This window comes from Palaemon carinicauda, chromosome 1 (genome assembly GCF_036898095.1).
Source record: "Palaemon carinicauda isolate YSFRI2023 chromosome 1, ASM3689809v2, whole genome shotgun sequence".
NCBI classification, from domain to species: Eukaryota; Metazoa; Arthropoda; class Malacostraca; order Decapoda; family Palaemonidae; genus Palaemon; species Palaemon carinicauda.
This window is the reverse complement of record NC_090725.1, coordinates 280,855,303-280,870,584: the sequence shown is the minus strand read 5'-3', so window position 1 is coordinate 280,870,584 and position 15,282 is coordinate 280,855,303.

Genomic DNA, 15,282 nt, shown 5'->3' with positions numbered 1-15,282 from the left:
CTGGCAGGGACGACAGAATTGTGTGAGGCATTTTAGTTTTTGCCCTCGACTCGTGTGAACCGTTTAAAAACCTTAAAAGTAGAAGCACTTTCTAGTTGGTGTTTATTTTAAACTAACATGATAATATAATACATATCTATTATTCATACACAGTATAACCGGCTATCGTAAACATTCCCATTGTTTGTAGGTTATGTTTTGTTAATTAACAGAGCTGTAATGGGAATATTTCAGACACTTTATAGGCCATAAAACATATAATATTTCTTGTGCAGTGAACAGTATGCGTCGTAAAACAAACACCATTGGTTAGAATCCCTTAACAATAGATGTGCATCAAGATATATGTTGCGCTAAGACTTAAGATCTTGAATTTATACTCAAGGGTATGCTTTGCTTACACATTATTATTATTATTATTATTATTATTATTATTATTATTATTATTATTATTATTATTATTATTATTATTATTATTATTATTAATTTGATGTCTTACGTTACGCTCCTTATATCTTTTTCATTAAATTCCAATAGATATTTTACACATTTCTCCTACTTGTATCTGTTTACACAATCATTTGTGATCATAACCCTATTACTGTATAAATTGTTATTTTTTTTTTCTTTTTTTTCACCCAATTCCCTATAGCCAATCCCGTACAGAGATTACTCACGATTATCAATATAGAGGTTTAGCTAAAAGTAATTGAATTCGCGTAAAGTGCTATTCTTTGTATTTTCAGAGTAGCCTATCTTAATTTTTTTTTTTGTTTTTTTTTTTTTTCTGAACTAATAGCATTCGACAACAGCAACTAATATATGAGAAATCAGTATAAAAAGAAACTCGCAAAAACAAACACATTATGCACCCTTATTTGCAAGGAAAATTTATGAAATCTAATAAACTCAAAATATTGACTTGTACGGAGAGCAGACAGGAGAGTAGAGCAGTGAATGCTTAAATAGGGTGTTAGAGAGTTTTCTTCAGTTGCTGAGATGACGTGGGTACGTTGACGTTAGTTTCAGAACGTCACAGAAGGGTGGCTGAAGTTTAACTCATGATTTCACGATGACTTCTTACTCGGAATGACACTCTATGTTCGTATTTGATTAATCTTCACTTTTTCTATCTCCTCTCTTTTTTAAAGTATCATTCATTTCGTCCCCATCCGATCTTCCCACTAATTACGTTGCTCTAATATATATGTATCCTTATGTTTCGAAATGTTTCGAAATCAAAACACTTTTATATATAAAATACCAAAGACACAAGATGTGATGGCAAATGTTTTCTCACAGAATTCGGAGATCGTGCAAAAGAGAAGCCAAACTGCAGACAGTATTGGCTACTTCCTGTCTCAAGCAGGAAGGGCTACCCGCTTCCCTTTGTCTCGGACATCACAAGATTCTGGATATAAGTGTTAATCGTCTGAATGAGAGGTTGGTTTTCTTTTATCGTTCTCTTATCCCCTGTAGAGTCTCTTATTGAAGCTTATTTATCCCTGTATAGTTGACGCTTTTTACGATTGGCAATCGTTATTTCGGATCTTGTCAAGATTAGCGAACCCAACATTTCCATGTCAAGAATAAGGAACCCCCTTTTCTACATGTAAAGAATAACGAACCCAATTTTCCACTTGTAAAGAATAGCGAACCCAATTAACCTCACGTCAAGAATAACGTGGTTCATGGTTCTGTACTGGCAGTTTTGATTATTAGCTATATTTCTATAGGCTCGCCATTCATCTTTGTGAATAGTTGATCCATGTCTCACTACTTTTTCTATTATTGATAGAAATGTCTCATGTTCCCAAAAACCCAGACTTGGCGCGTAGGGGATCGTCTTTGGTGGTCTTAGGTTTATGTGGAAAGCACGATTCATCAACCTGAACTATTATCCCAGGCCCACCAAGTTTTATAGGATTAAGGTCAAAATGTCTCGTACACACCTCTCTAAATAAACTGTAAAAATCCACTATGGTCTGCCGAGACATATTTACAATACGAGAAGTTTCCTTCTCCCGCATTTCATTGCACAAACAATATATGACATGAATCCACAGCTGCAATTTTACTTTTTAATTAGTCCATCCTTATTGATGAGTTTCGTTTATACCGTGAACAATCTTTTACCTGGCACTCCCATACACAACCGTCTACAGAGGCCCAGCACTTTATCCAGTCCATAAATATGCCGCTTGATTCACATTTTAATTCCGGTCGAATAATTGATTTCTTCTTCATCCAGTCAATCATAGGTAACATTTCCTTCCCAACTAATGGTTTCACAACCTCCGTGAAGTAGACCTATCCATTTTGAGGGACAATGGATATCTCAATTTCTAAATTAGTTTTTCTTTTATATTATATACATGAAAACCATTTTTGAAGAATTTGGGTAAGTTTAAGTAAGTAGGAAAAAATTTAACTAGCTGATTAGAATAGAAAAAAGGTTTAACAAGTAAATAGAAGCTTCAAGTAGCAATTGAAATGCTGGGACTTGTTTAATTACTCATCCAGCTGTTTAAGTAAGTACAAAGATGTTTAACTAGCAATTTAAGTGAACAAAAGAAAGTTCAAAAAGTGAATAGTAGCTTTAAGTAGCAACTGAAAAAGCTCGTGTAAAGATTAACGAATCCCATTTTCACATGTCGAGAATAGGGAACCCAATTTACCACATGTCAAGAATAAGGAACCCAATTTTCCACATGTAAAGAATAGCGAACCCGGTGATGGTTGGGTTCGCTAATCTTGACAAGATCCGTTATTTCCTGACAAGGAGTTTTTCTTCTTATATTCTGGATCCTTCTTGGCTTCCTTAAGAACACCCACTTTGGTCATGCTCTAGAAGCTTCTAGAGGAAATTTTCTGATGCAATCTGGACCTAATGTTGAGCCACATGACAAAATCGTGGCATGAGACGCCCTGTAATGGCAATTTTCGTACACAGGGGTTTTCATCGAATCTGCAGACACTCTTGAAAAAGAGATGCGGTTACAGTATTTCTTTAATAATAGCGAATCTACACACGTGTGTGTGAAATATATGTATATACATATATATAGATGCAAATACATACCTTCGTGAATTTTAAATGAAGTTTTTGCGCTTGAAATAGAACCTATAAACATTACAACCGTTGGCAGAATTGTAGAGGAATGGTATTTTAGTGATATATATATATATATATATATATATATATATATATATATATATATATATATATATACATATATATATATATATATATATATATATATATATATGTATATATATATATATATATATATATATATATATATATATATATATATATATATATATATATCTTTCCTCGAGTAAAGTGCTAAAGATTTGGAAACGGGGAAAGGATTTAAAAATGATGTTCCTTTGAAGTATGCACGCATATGATAATACTGATATTACTAAAAATATTTGAATAATGATTTAGATGTTTTAGGCTTTCTCTTGGTATATTTTCTTACTATTTGACTTGTGAGAAGAAAATGTAAGATATATAAAAAAAAACTTTGTTTTATATCCCTCTATAGTTATCAAGTCAGTTCAATAAATTCTTTCAATGTTCTGTTGTGAGTTGTGTACATATTCTGAACATTTTTCATTATACAAGTCAGTTGTATTCCAACCGTTTGCTAAAACTATTGTTATTCTTATTACCATTAGAAATTGTAGGTGATTGAGACTCCTGCAATGATATCATTCATATAGAATTTATAATTCTTATCTCTGTTTTACTGTTGGTAGATAATTAATTACCAATTATAATTCCTTTCTCGGGTTATGCTTTTTAATTTACTTTTAGTAAATCAAGAAGGTTAATCACGAACGTCCAGCTGGTGTTCTCAAGTCTTTTTAATAGGTAATGAAATGTCAATCCTGGAAAAAAAATATCCTGCATAAAAATCTGAGCACTAATTAAATTATTTGGTATTGAGAAATTGGTGTAAAGAGTACAATTAATTAAATTGAAGGAGGAGAGAAATACTTTACCAGTCAAGCAAAATTGAATTATGTTCAGTAAAAAAAAAAAAAAAAAAAAAAAAAAAAAAAAAAAAAAGAGATCTGAGTTAATTTAGGAAAGTCTAAATTGTTAACTATATTGAATCAAACGATTATGAATCAATCTATAATTTACTAAGAAGATTTTGTGGGGTCAATGACATACAATCACCAGCTCCAGACACACAGCACATAAAATCTTATAATATCGAAAATCACTGTGGAATAGCAGCGACCTAGGGATGAGTATGTATTACTGGTAACAAGTGCCAAAGATCATCTGAGGTCACCTAATGACTTCTGTTACTCAAACTGGAAACAAGCAGCGAGGCTGGAACTTATTCCAGATTTAATGGAGCGAGTTGCTCTTCTTGCTCTTTAGAGATACAGACAGCAGAATTCAATTTTCACAATGCAGAGCGAAAACAACAGTTTAAAGGCTGCTCATGAATGGCAGAAACAAGGGACAGTGACATTGCCCTATCGAGTAAGACAATGTCCTAGACACTGACCATATATACATATGATCAGCGCCCAGGCTCCTAATCCATCCAAGCTAGGACCAAGGAGGGCCAGGCAATGGCGGCCGATAACTCAGCAGATAGACCTATAGGTTCCCCCCCCCATCCTTAACTCATAAGGATGGTGAGGTGGCAATGACCAAAGAAAGTGACGAGTATGAGCGGGACTCGAACCCCAGTCTTGGGTTCACTAGTCAGGGACGTTACCACGTCGGCCACCACACTATTTTTCTATATCACCTAATGCCATTGTGTGTCTTTCGGGATTATATTCTTATTTGCGTGTTTAGTAACTGAACCTTCTACAAAGATGCACGCGTTGTTTTACATCATGTTGTCGCCCTGCATATGATGATAGCCGTTCACATTGGCGTTCTAACGATAGATTTACGCTGGTTTCATCTTCATTGAAGTAGTTTGCAAAGATAGTAGGGAATACACATGGCTTCAGGATTTTGAGGAAGCAGCCATCATGAAAATTGCGGTAATCCCATGTTCATACGCCTAAGGTTTCCATTGAGGTCAATGTCGGGTCGAACGGATGGCTGTGGTTTTTTGGCAGTTAGCCTGAGACTCCCTGCTTGTTTAGCGCCGGTTCGAAGTGTGTTCCTCGTCTGTACTGGAAAGCATCTGTTTCTCCTAAAAATGGTTTGAAAGATGTACTCAAAATCTGCATCTCTCTCACATCTCTCCTGAAATGACATAGATAATCAGAACGTTATGACTTATATCGCATAGGCTATTCTAAAAATCAAAGTCACAGTTTCTGGAAGGACGTGCCGTGCTTAGAGACCAAAGTGATACTTACTTTTCGTAATAAGGCTCTCTTTTCGAGGCTATTATTTTTCTTTAAGATTTTTTCCGTAAGAAAAAAAATATGGAAAGATTTTTATGATTATTAAAAGAAATTCCACTCACATAAATACAGGAAGATGAGTTTTGATTCATGTTTAATTATTATTATTATTATTATTATCATCATCATCATCATCATTATTATTATTATTATTATTATTATCATTATTATTATCAAGAAACAAGAATAAAAGGACACTGACTCCTTAATGAGGAATTTCTGGCATTATATTCCTGGACGTCAGAGAAGATTAGAAAATGAAAATGATCTAGCTCCTTTCTCTGGGAATTTCTGGAAAATGAACTAATGGCACTCCGAAACTTCCAGTGTTCTGGTTATAATTAATGCAAGTGTTTAGCCAAGATGTCTGAAAATTGCACTGGGTAAAATAAAATGGAGGACATTTTTAAGACTTTAATCCTACGTCAGGACTTGTGAAATATTCGAGATAGAAAGTTAATTAGGGTTCAAGAGTTCAAAGCTATGATCAAACTGTCAAGATGTACACAGAAGAGAAGAGATTTTTATCTTATCTGATTTGATTCTTTGATTATCAAATTCTTATGAGGAATAATACGTATAGTGATTTATTCGTTGAAGGTAATATCAAGTAGATTAACAAAGGGATCAGTCGGTGAGTATTCTTATTGTTAAAAAAAGATATATCAAGGCTTAGGATTATTCACATACCTTGGACTATGCGCTAGATTTCATAAACTGGTAAATTCTGAATTATTATAGATTCCAAATGCAAATACGGAGCCAGAGATTTATATCTAAAGCAGGGACCATAAATATAAATCTACAGTCAATATTTTCGTTATTTTTTGGAATGTTTCATATTTTTCATTTTCTTTTGGAACCGAATTTAAACTATTATAAGCCTGTTATACAGCACTTTTTTAAGCTTAAACTTAATTATACCCTAGACATCCTTACATATACGTAAAGGGAAAAATTAGGATAAAAACATTCATTAATGTATGAGATGCTCGAACCATGTGATCAAAATATTATCAAAATGTACAACTGTAATTAAGATAAACAGGATTTTGATAACACTAATATTTCGCTTAACTATATGTGGTATTGATACATGGAATATTCACATAATAATATTGTATTGTGAAATAAAAAACATATCCAATATACGTCTTTTTCATTGTTTACGTTTGTAAGATGAACAAGACTGGTGCTCCACGTATACAAATCAGCTGATTAAGGCAAACTACCGAAGGATTTAGTTTTCTCTTCCCAAAAGAGACACTTATTACTCAAAGTCTCATTTTCATTTTACCATAAAAAGACATGTAAATTTTATTAAGAGTAATTTTCTCATATTTCATACACTATCAATTTTATTGGCATACCGAAGTATAGAGGTTTCAGATCTGATGACGATGAACGATAGTTTTATGGTTTTTAGCTTTAAGGCCTGTTTTCTATTTGCTTAGGTAGGTTTTGTTCAGTCTGGTTTTCCTTTTCATGAACAAAAAAAAAATGAATTATCTCCCCTATGTAATAAGAGCCATTGTTGGGCTCGATATATATATATATATATATATATATATATATATATATATATATATATATATATATATATATATATATTCAAATAAGCCATATATATTTTTGATATATTAATGTCTGGATTCTCTTAACGACCTCGGGATCAGAGCCCCAGGCGAAATCACACAAAGACAAGAGCTTGGCTCCGGCCGGGAATCGAACCCTGGTCGGCAAGCTTATATAGACAGTGACTAACCCATTCGGCCACAAAGAAATCTTTCTTCCTGGCCGAATGGGTTAGTCACTGTCTATATAAGCTTGCCGACCAGGGTTCGATTCCCGGCCGGAGTCAAGCTCTTGTCTTTGTGTGATTTCGCCTGGGGCTCTGATCCCGAGGTCGTTAAGAGAATCCAGACATTAATATATCAAAAATATATATGGCTTATTTGAATATGAAAAACACGTAAAAATGTGCAAAATTTATCATATATATATATATATATATATATATATATATATATATATATATATATATATATATATATATATATATATATATATATATATATATATATATATATATATATATATATCGAGCCCAACAATGGCTCTTATTACATAGGGGAGATAATTCATTTTTTTTTTTGTTCATGAAGAGCCATTGTTGGGCTCGATATATATATATATATATATATATATATATATATATATATATATATATATATATATATATATATATATATACATGTATATATATATATATATATATATATATATATATATATATATATATATATATATATATATATATATATACATACATGTATATATATAAATATAATTTTATATATATATATATACATATATATATATATATATATATATATATATATATATATATATATTTATATATATATATATATATATATATATATATATATATATATATATATTTATTTTTTTTTCTCGGGTAGGGGCGGGGAAAGGGGAGTGCATGTACATGTGTAATTATAGCTATCTAAATATTTAGCCGTCTTTTTTATGGGCCACGTACACTAGTAATATAATAATATATCAGCCATATTTTACTTAATGCCATTTGTAGTAACTATGGTAACTGTTTACTATCGGTGTTTCATGTCAAAACAGCTGTTTTTTTTGTTTGATTATTTATACCCCTTTGTAATACCAACATCAATTTTATTGTTTTTATTATGCTCTTTTTTTTATTTAGAAGCTGGAATAAAGAGAAAAAAAAGGTTAGTTTATTACGATTTGGTTTCAGAAGAGAAACTCGCATGATACACTACATGCATGATATCATCCTTTTTGTGGGTGAAAATTAGAGGGCTGTACTTAAGCCTTTGCCTGATCCCAAATCACACGAGTGTACAGTATACTTATTACAATAATTTCCCCTTTTTTGCCGTAAAAATTACTATTTTTAACCCAAAAAAAAATTAAACATGAAAAATATAAAACTTACTTGTCCTCAGAAACCCGCGATATTATTATATTCATAAATCCGCGATGTATTGAGGGAGCAGTAGGTGAACAGTGATAAAGCGAGGTATTACTTATTCGTGTATTGTGCTACCTTATATATACAGGTCCATCTATAATCATACATAGTATTCAAACCAACTCACGATGGATATGAAAGTCATATATTTCTAAATATTTTAGAGCATTTGCAAACAGCCTTATAGGGAATATTTAGAATGAAATGGTAAAACCATGTTCCCCCTGGTACTATAAGATTGGTCACAAGTATTTACTGTGTAGATGAAAATTTAATGACTGATCGATGCTAACAACTTACTAGAACATGTGTCAATTATAGATTGAAACAATTTCAAGAGTTTCAATGTACGCCTTTAGGATCTACAAGAGCGGGAGGACAATGAATACAGGGATCAAAACAAGGAAAAAGGAATTATGGACTCTCTAACATGGTATGCCTGGGAGAACAAGAGATAGGAAAGGTTGGAGGAATAGGGTTAAAGTATATAAACTAGATGCAGCTGCAGGACGGATGGGGAAAAATGTGTGAGTAATGAAAAGTTGGTGAAATAAGTCAAAAGTCCAAAATGCAGCTAAATGTATGGTTTTTTTTTACCTCTGTACACATGTGCATGAACGTTGACGTTCTTTATACATGAACACATGAACAACGTCCATATCTTATATAATGCTTATACAAAAAAATATTCCACTAGATCTTTCATACGCAATAAAAGCATTATTTGGTATCCATATAAACTTTCTAAGATCCAATACTTTTTCTATACGTTGCGAGACGTTTTAAGGAAAGTTTGAAAGTAAAAATAAAATATTTTCCATGAAAAGGGGAAGTGAGGTTTTCATAACACATCCCATCCCCTTTTACATTTCTTTTGGGGCTTTTCACCTTACAACAAGAAAAGAGAGAAGTTAAGGAACGACCAAGAAGTTTAGATATCTTGCAACTTTCTTTGGGATGCAAATGGAGCTGCTCACTCAGAATGGTATTTCTATTCATTTTTTCCTCCTTTTGTAATATCGTGTATCTATACCAACTACTTAGTAAAAATTTTAATCAGCTCCAAAAGAATTATATTTGTATGTAGATGTTTATGTGCATATTTTAAAGCTTGTGGGTAATTGAATGAATATATATATATATATATATATATATATATATATATATATATATATATATATATATATATATATATATATATATATATACATATACATATATATATATATATATATATATATATATATATATATATATATATATATATATATATATATATATAAAATATTATAATATAATTGGATGAAGGAAACAATCTTAAAATCATTAACACATTTCTATAAAAAGGAACATAGACAATGACATAAAAAAAAACAAATGGAGTAACGAAAAATTAAATAGATTTTATTTTCAGTGAAATAGTTGATTTAGTTAGAGATGTAACAGTGGTGAAATATTTAATGTCAACCGACCATAGAATGATGAGAGGCAAAAATAGGTTCAGGAAAACTGTCCAAAACAATAATGAACATACTAAAAACCCAAGATATTCGTAAAGACAATCAGACTTAAATTAAGGAAATGCTAAATAAAGTAAGAAACCTCAATGTGATGAAAAAAAAAAACTTGGAACAAGATGCTAACAGATGCTTTAAAGAAGGAAAATGGAAGTATTATCAACAATAGAGATGGGATTATAAAAATTGCAGAGGATTTCTTTACAAGGCTATATAATAGTGAAATAAGTAATAACTTTCCCAAATAGTGAAATTCCTGAGACGGTACCAAAAATAACAACGGGAGAAGTAAAGAAAGCATTAATAATCATAAACGGAGGCAAAGCATGAGGTGAAGATGGTCTAACAATTAGTTTAATAATAGATGGATGATATTCCATAATAGTATAACTAGCTGAATTTTACACAAAATGTGTGCAAGAATGAAAACTATCATTATACTAATTCACAAAAAGGGAAACACAAAACACCTTAAATCATCAGTTTACTCTCCGTTGTATAGGAAACATTTCCAAGGATCATATTAGGGCGAAAAGAAACACAGCAAACTTTAATCAATCAAGAGAGCAGGCAGGCTTTAGAAGTGGGTATTCAACAACTGAACTTATTCATGTAATTAACCATCATCATCATCATCTCCTCGTACGCCTATTGACGCAAAGGGCCTCGGTTAGATTTCGCCAGTCGTCTCTATCTTGAGCTTTTAATTCAATACTTCTCCATTCATCATCTCCCACTTCGCGCTTCATAGTCCTCAGCTATATACCCTTGGGTATTCCAATTCTTTTCGTGCCTTGCGGAGCCCAGCTGAACGTTTGGTAAGCTAATCTCTCTTGGGGAGTGCAAAGAGCATGCCCAAACCATCTCCATCTACCCCTCCTCATGATTTCGTCCACATATGGTACTCGAGTAATCTCTCTTATAGTTTCATTTCTAATCCTATCCTGCCATTCAACTCCCAATATCCTTCTGAGGGCTTTGTTCTGAAATCTTCTAAATCTATTGGAGATTGTTCCATTGTCATACCATGACTCATGTTCATAGAGTAACACCGATCTCACTAAACTGATATATAGTCTGATTTTTCTATGTAATTTCAGGCAATTTGATTTCTAAATTTTACTTAGCAAAGCCATTGTGTGATATGTTTTTTTCAATCTTTCACTAATCTCTAATTCTAAATACCCTGTGTTGAGATCATAGTTCCTAAATACTTAAATGATTCCACCTCATTAATCCTTTCTCCTTCCAATGATATTTCATCTTCTATTACATACTCCGCTCTCATCATCTCTGTCTTTCTTCTATTTATCTTCAGCCCAACCTCGTGTGATATTTTTTATGCATTCTGGTAATCAAGCATTGCAAATCCTGTGGTGTTCTGCTAATAAGGACAGCATCTTCAGCATACTCTAGGTCTGCTAAATTTCTATCACCATTCCAGTCCAATCCTTCTCCACCATCTCTGTCCGTTCTACCCATTACAAAATCCATGAGGAGGATAAACAACATAGGATACAACACATTCCCTTGGGGTAATTAACCAGTCAATGAAAAAATCAACAGAGTATGACAAACCGCATGTATGGCATTTATAGACTATGAGAAAGTTTTTGATTCTTCCATAAGCTCAGCACCAATGAAAGGCCTTCGGAGACAAGGGATAAATGAATCTTATGTTATAATACTTGAAAATGAATATACAGGAAATACAGCAATCCTAAAACTACATAAAGATAGAGAGAGAATTCTGATTGAGAAATGCGTTAGACAGGGAGACCCAATCTCCTAAATTATTCATAACATGCTTAGAAGAATTAAAATAGATAGATGGGGAAAATGTAGGAATTATTGTTAATGTGGGATAGAAGAACTGAATAGAGATAAAAGAAATGCAGGACTGGAAATGGATATGAGTAAAACTAAGTTGAAGTTTTATGATAATGCAGAGACAACGAATATGAGTTATGGATGAACCTCCAGAGATTGTTAACGAATATACGTTCTTAGAACAGACAGTACTGTAATTGTTTCCCCAGGACACGAAACTGAAATTAAAAGAAGGATAAGCACGGGTTAGTAAGCTTTTAGAAATCAAAATGAGATTTTTAGAAAAATACCACTTTCCCTAAAAAAGAAAAGTATTTAAAAATATGGTCCTACCAGTATTAACGTATGCTTCATTGGAGCCTTTCTAAACCCTTAGAACATAAGCTAGTTAGGGAACAACATTAAGAGACAGAATAAAATCAAATTAAAGAAGAGGATAATCTTAAAACACGTAAGAAGAAGAAATGGACATTGGCAGGACATAAAATGTAAATGACAGATAATAGATGAACATTAAGCAAAATAGAATGGTCTCTAGAGAATGCGAAAGAAGCACTGGAAGGAAGAGAAGACAATGGATTAACGAATTAAGAAAGTTTACGGGTATGGACTGTCATAGAAAGATCATAAACAGACGCAAGAGGAAGGACAGGCCTTTGTTCTGCAGTGGACCAGTGACGGATTATAATGATGATAATATAGTGTGTGTATATATATATATATATATATATATATATATATATATATATATATATATATATATATATATATATATATATATATATCATTACTTGCTAAGCTACAACAATACTTGGAAATACCGGATGATATAAGCCCAGGGGATCCAACAGGGAAAATAGCCCAGTGAAGAAAGGAAACAAGGAAAAATAGAATATTTTAGAAACAGTTACAAAATTAGAATAAATATTTCCTACATAAACTGTAAAAACTTCAACAAAACAAGAGGAAAAGAAATAAGATAGAATAGTGTGCCCGAGTGTACCCTCAAGCAAGCGAACTTTAACCCAAGACAGTGAAAGACCATGGTATAGAGGCTATGGCATTACCCAAGACTAGAGAACACTGGTTTGATTTTGGAGTGCCTTTTCGTAGAAAAGCTGCTAACCATAGCTAAAGAGTCTCTTCTTCCCTTATCAAGAGGAAAGTAGCCAGCTACAGTGCGGTAGTTAACCCCTTGAAAGATGAAGAATTGTTTGGTAATCTCATTGTTGTCAGTTGTATGAGGACAGAGGAGAATGTGTAAAGAATAGGCCAGACTATTTGGTGTGTATGTGCAGGCAAATTGAAAATAACCCATAAACAGAGAGAATGATCCAATGTAGTACTGTCTAGCCAGCAAAGGACCCTATAACACTCTAGCGGTAGTATCTCATTGGGTGGCTGGTGTCCTCATTCCACACTCCCCTGTCCTACGCGCTTTCTGTCTAAACTTATCCAACCTAATTAATTCCCTATCCCATTTCCCTTTGATTTCTGGAGTCTCCTTATGGATCTTACTCCTATTACTAATGCTTCTGCCTATTAGTACATTATCCCTTCTCCATATATCAAAACCATCTTAATTATGGAGATCTGTTATCTCTTTGTCAATTATGCATTCGCAATACGATCTTCTCACCGCATAATAACTATGAATATCAGCATTTTGTATTTGCAATTTCCATAATATTCTCTTTCTTCTTATTTCATAGGATATGTTGCTTAGTGTACGGTAGTGAATATATTATGTGTAACACGCAGTAGAGGCTCGTTTTCTGTACATCTGGATTCTGGATTCTTCGACACAGGTCATTTTCTTGATATACTCCTAATCAGTGTTTCATAGTCCCGTATGTCCCGAGGTGACATTAATATTTTACTCTTTTTTTAGATTTGTTCATTTTCAAAACCTTCATGTCAACTTAATTTTCACCAGATTTTCGTGTAGTAGATTTTTCCATATAGAATAACTTACTGCAAATATATCTTGCATTCCTAATATTTTATGATGTATTCTACTGTATGCATGATATTAAGTTTAACGAAGTTCCTTCTATAAACCTACATGTGTTTAATTTATTATTTGCCTTTTTCCACTTTAACCTCTGTATTCGCCAAAATTTCCTTTCACTTGCTTTCATTTTTTTCTGTACTCCTCTCCAGTCCAATCTTACATATCTCAATTTAAGTACTAAATTCTAGTGGCCTCTTTTTTTATTTGTAGCTTCCTCCATTACTAGCAGATTAGCAAAGGGCTCAAGGCTGGCTCTTAATGGAAACCAACATTTATGTCAAACTCTTCTGATATTCTTAGAACTGTGCTCATCCAGGGCCATTTGCTATAGTACCATTATCATAATTTTCTGGCTTTCCAGAATCTACTTTATAATATATGTACATGTATGCAAACACTACATATTCATAATAAAGGATACACGTTTGCATATATATATATATATATATATATATATATATATATATATATATATATATATATATATATATATATATAAATATATATATATATATATATATATATATATATATATATATATATATACGCACACACATACAAACACACATGTATGTACACACACACACACACACACACACATATATATATATATATATATATATATATATATATATATATATATATATATATATATATATATATATAGATTTGTATATACACTGTATGTGTGTGTGTTTGTGTGAGTATATATGTTATCCCTTTCTGCTAAAAATAATGGGTCACGAAAAATTAATATATCCGTTATCCTTTCAGACATCCCCTGTTTATCAACACACCTTGTTTAACTCACCCGTATATTATAATGGAACGTATTCCCTTACATGAAAGTGATACAGAATCAACTTACTCTTATTCGTTTGTTCACTCTTATTCCTAAAACCTTACATATCGTATTAGCAGATCGACTACCATTTTGTCTGTATAACTTGAATCAGTTTCCAACCTTTACTTACATTGGCATTTTTATTGCCTTGCTAGACATTTGCATTGGGATCTTGCATGTTCTTTTTTTTTTCTTTTCTTTTCTTTTTTAATTACATATCCACTTTCATGAGACTAGTTTGAAATGTATGTGGTCATGAATAATGATCATTGTTCGTACAAATTTATGGAAAAATGTTGTAAAATATTTCTATTTCTCTTTAATCCTGTTTTTTCTCGGCTCATCCGACCAACAAATGTTGGTCACTCATATTTTTTCACGACCTATTCTCATGTTTATTGATGTTTAATGCTTTTTTAATTAAAACGGATGTTAAAATTTTTTTTTTTTAAGAAATATAAATGTACGATATGTTAAAGAGATTTCAAGTGAGGTGGTGCAGTACCATTGTAATAAAAAAAAAATGTTTCCTGTGGATATGTATGAAATTACTTGGATAAGATACATTTTCTTAAATAGTAATTGGGCATACGTGTGTAAGAAAGAGAATGGTGACTTGATGTAAATTTTGAAATTATACTATTGA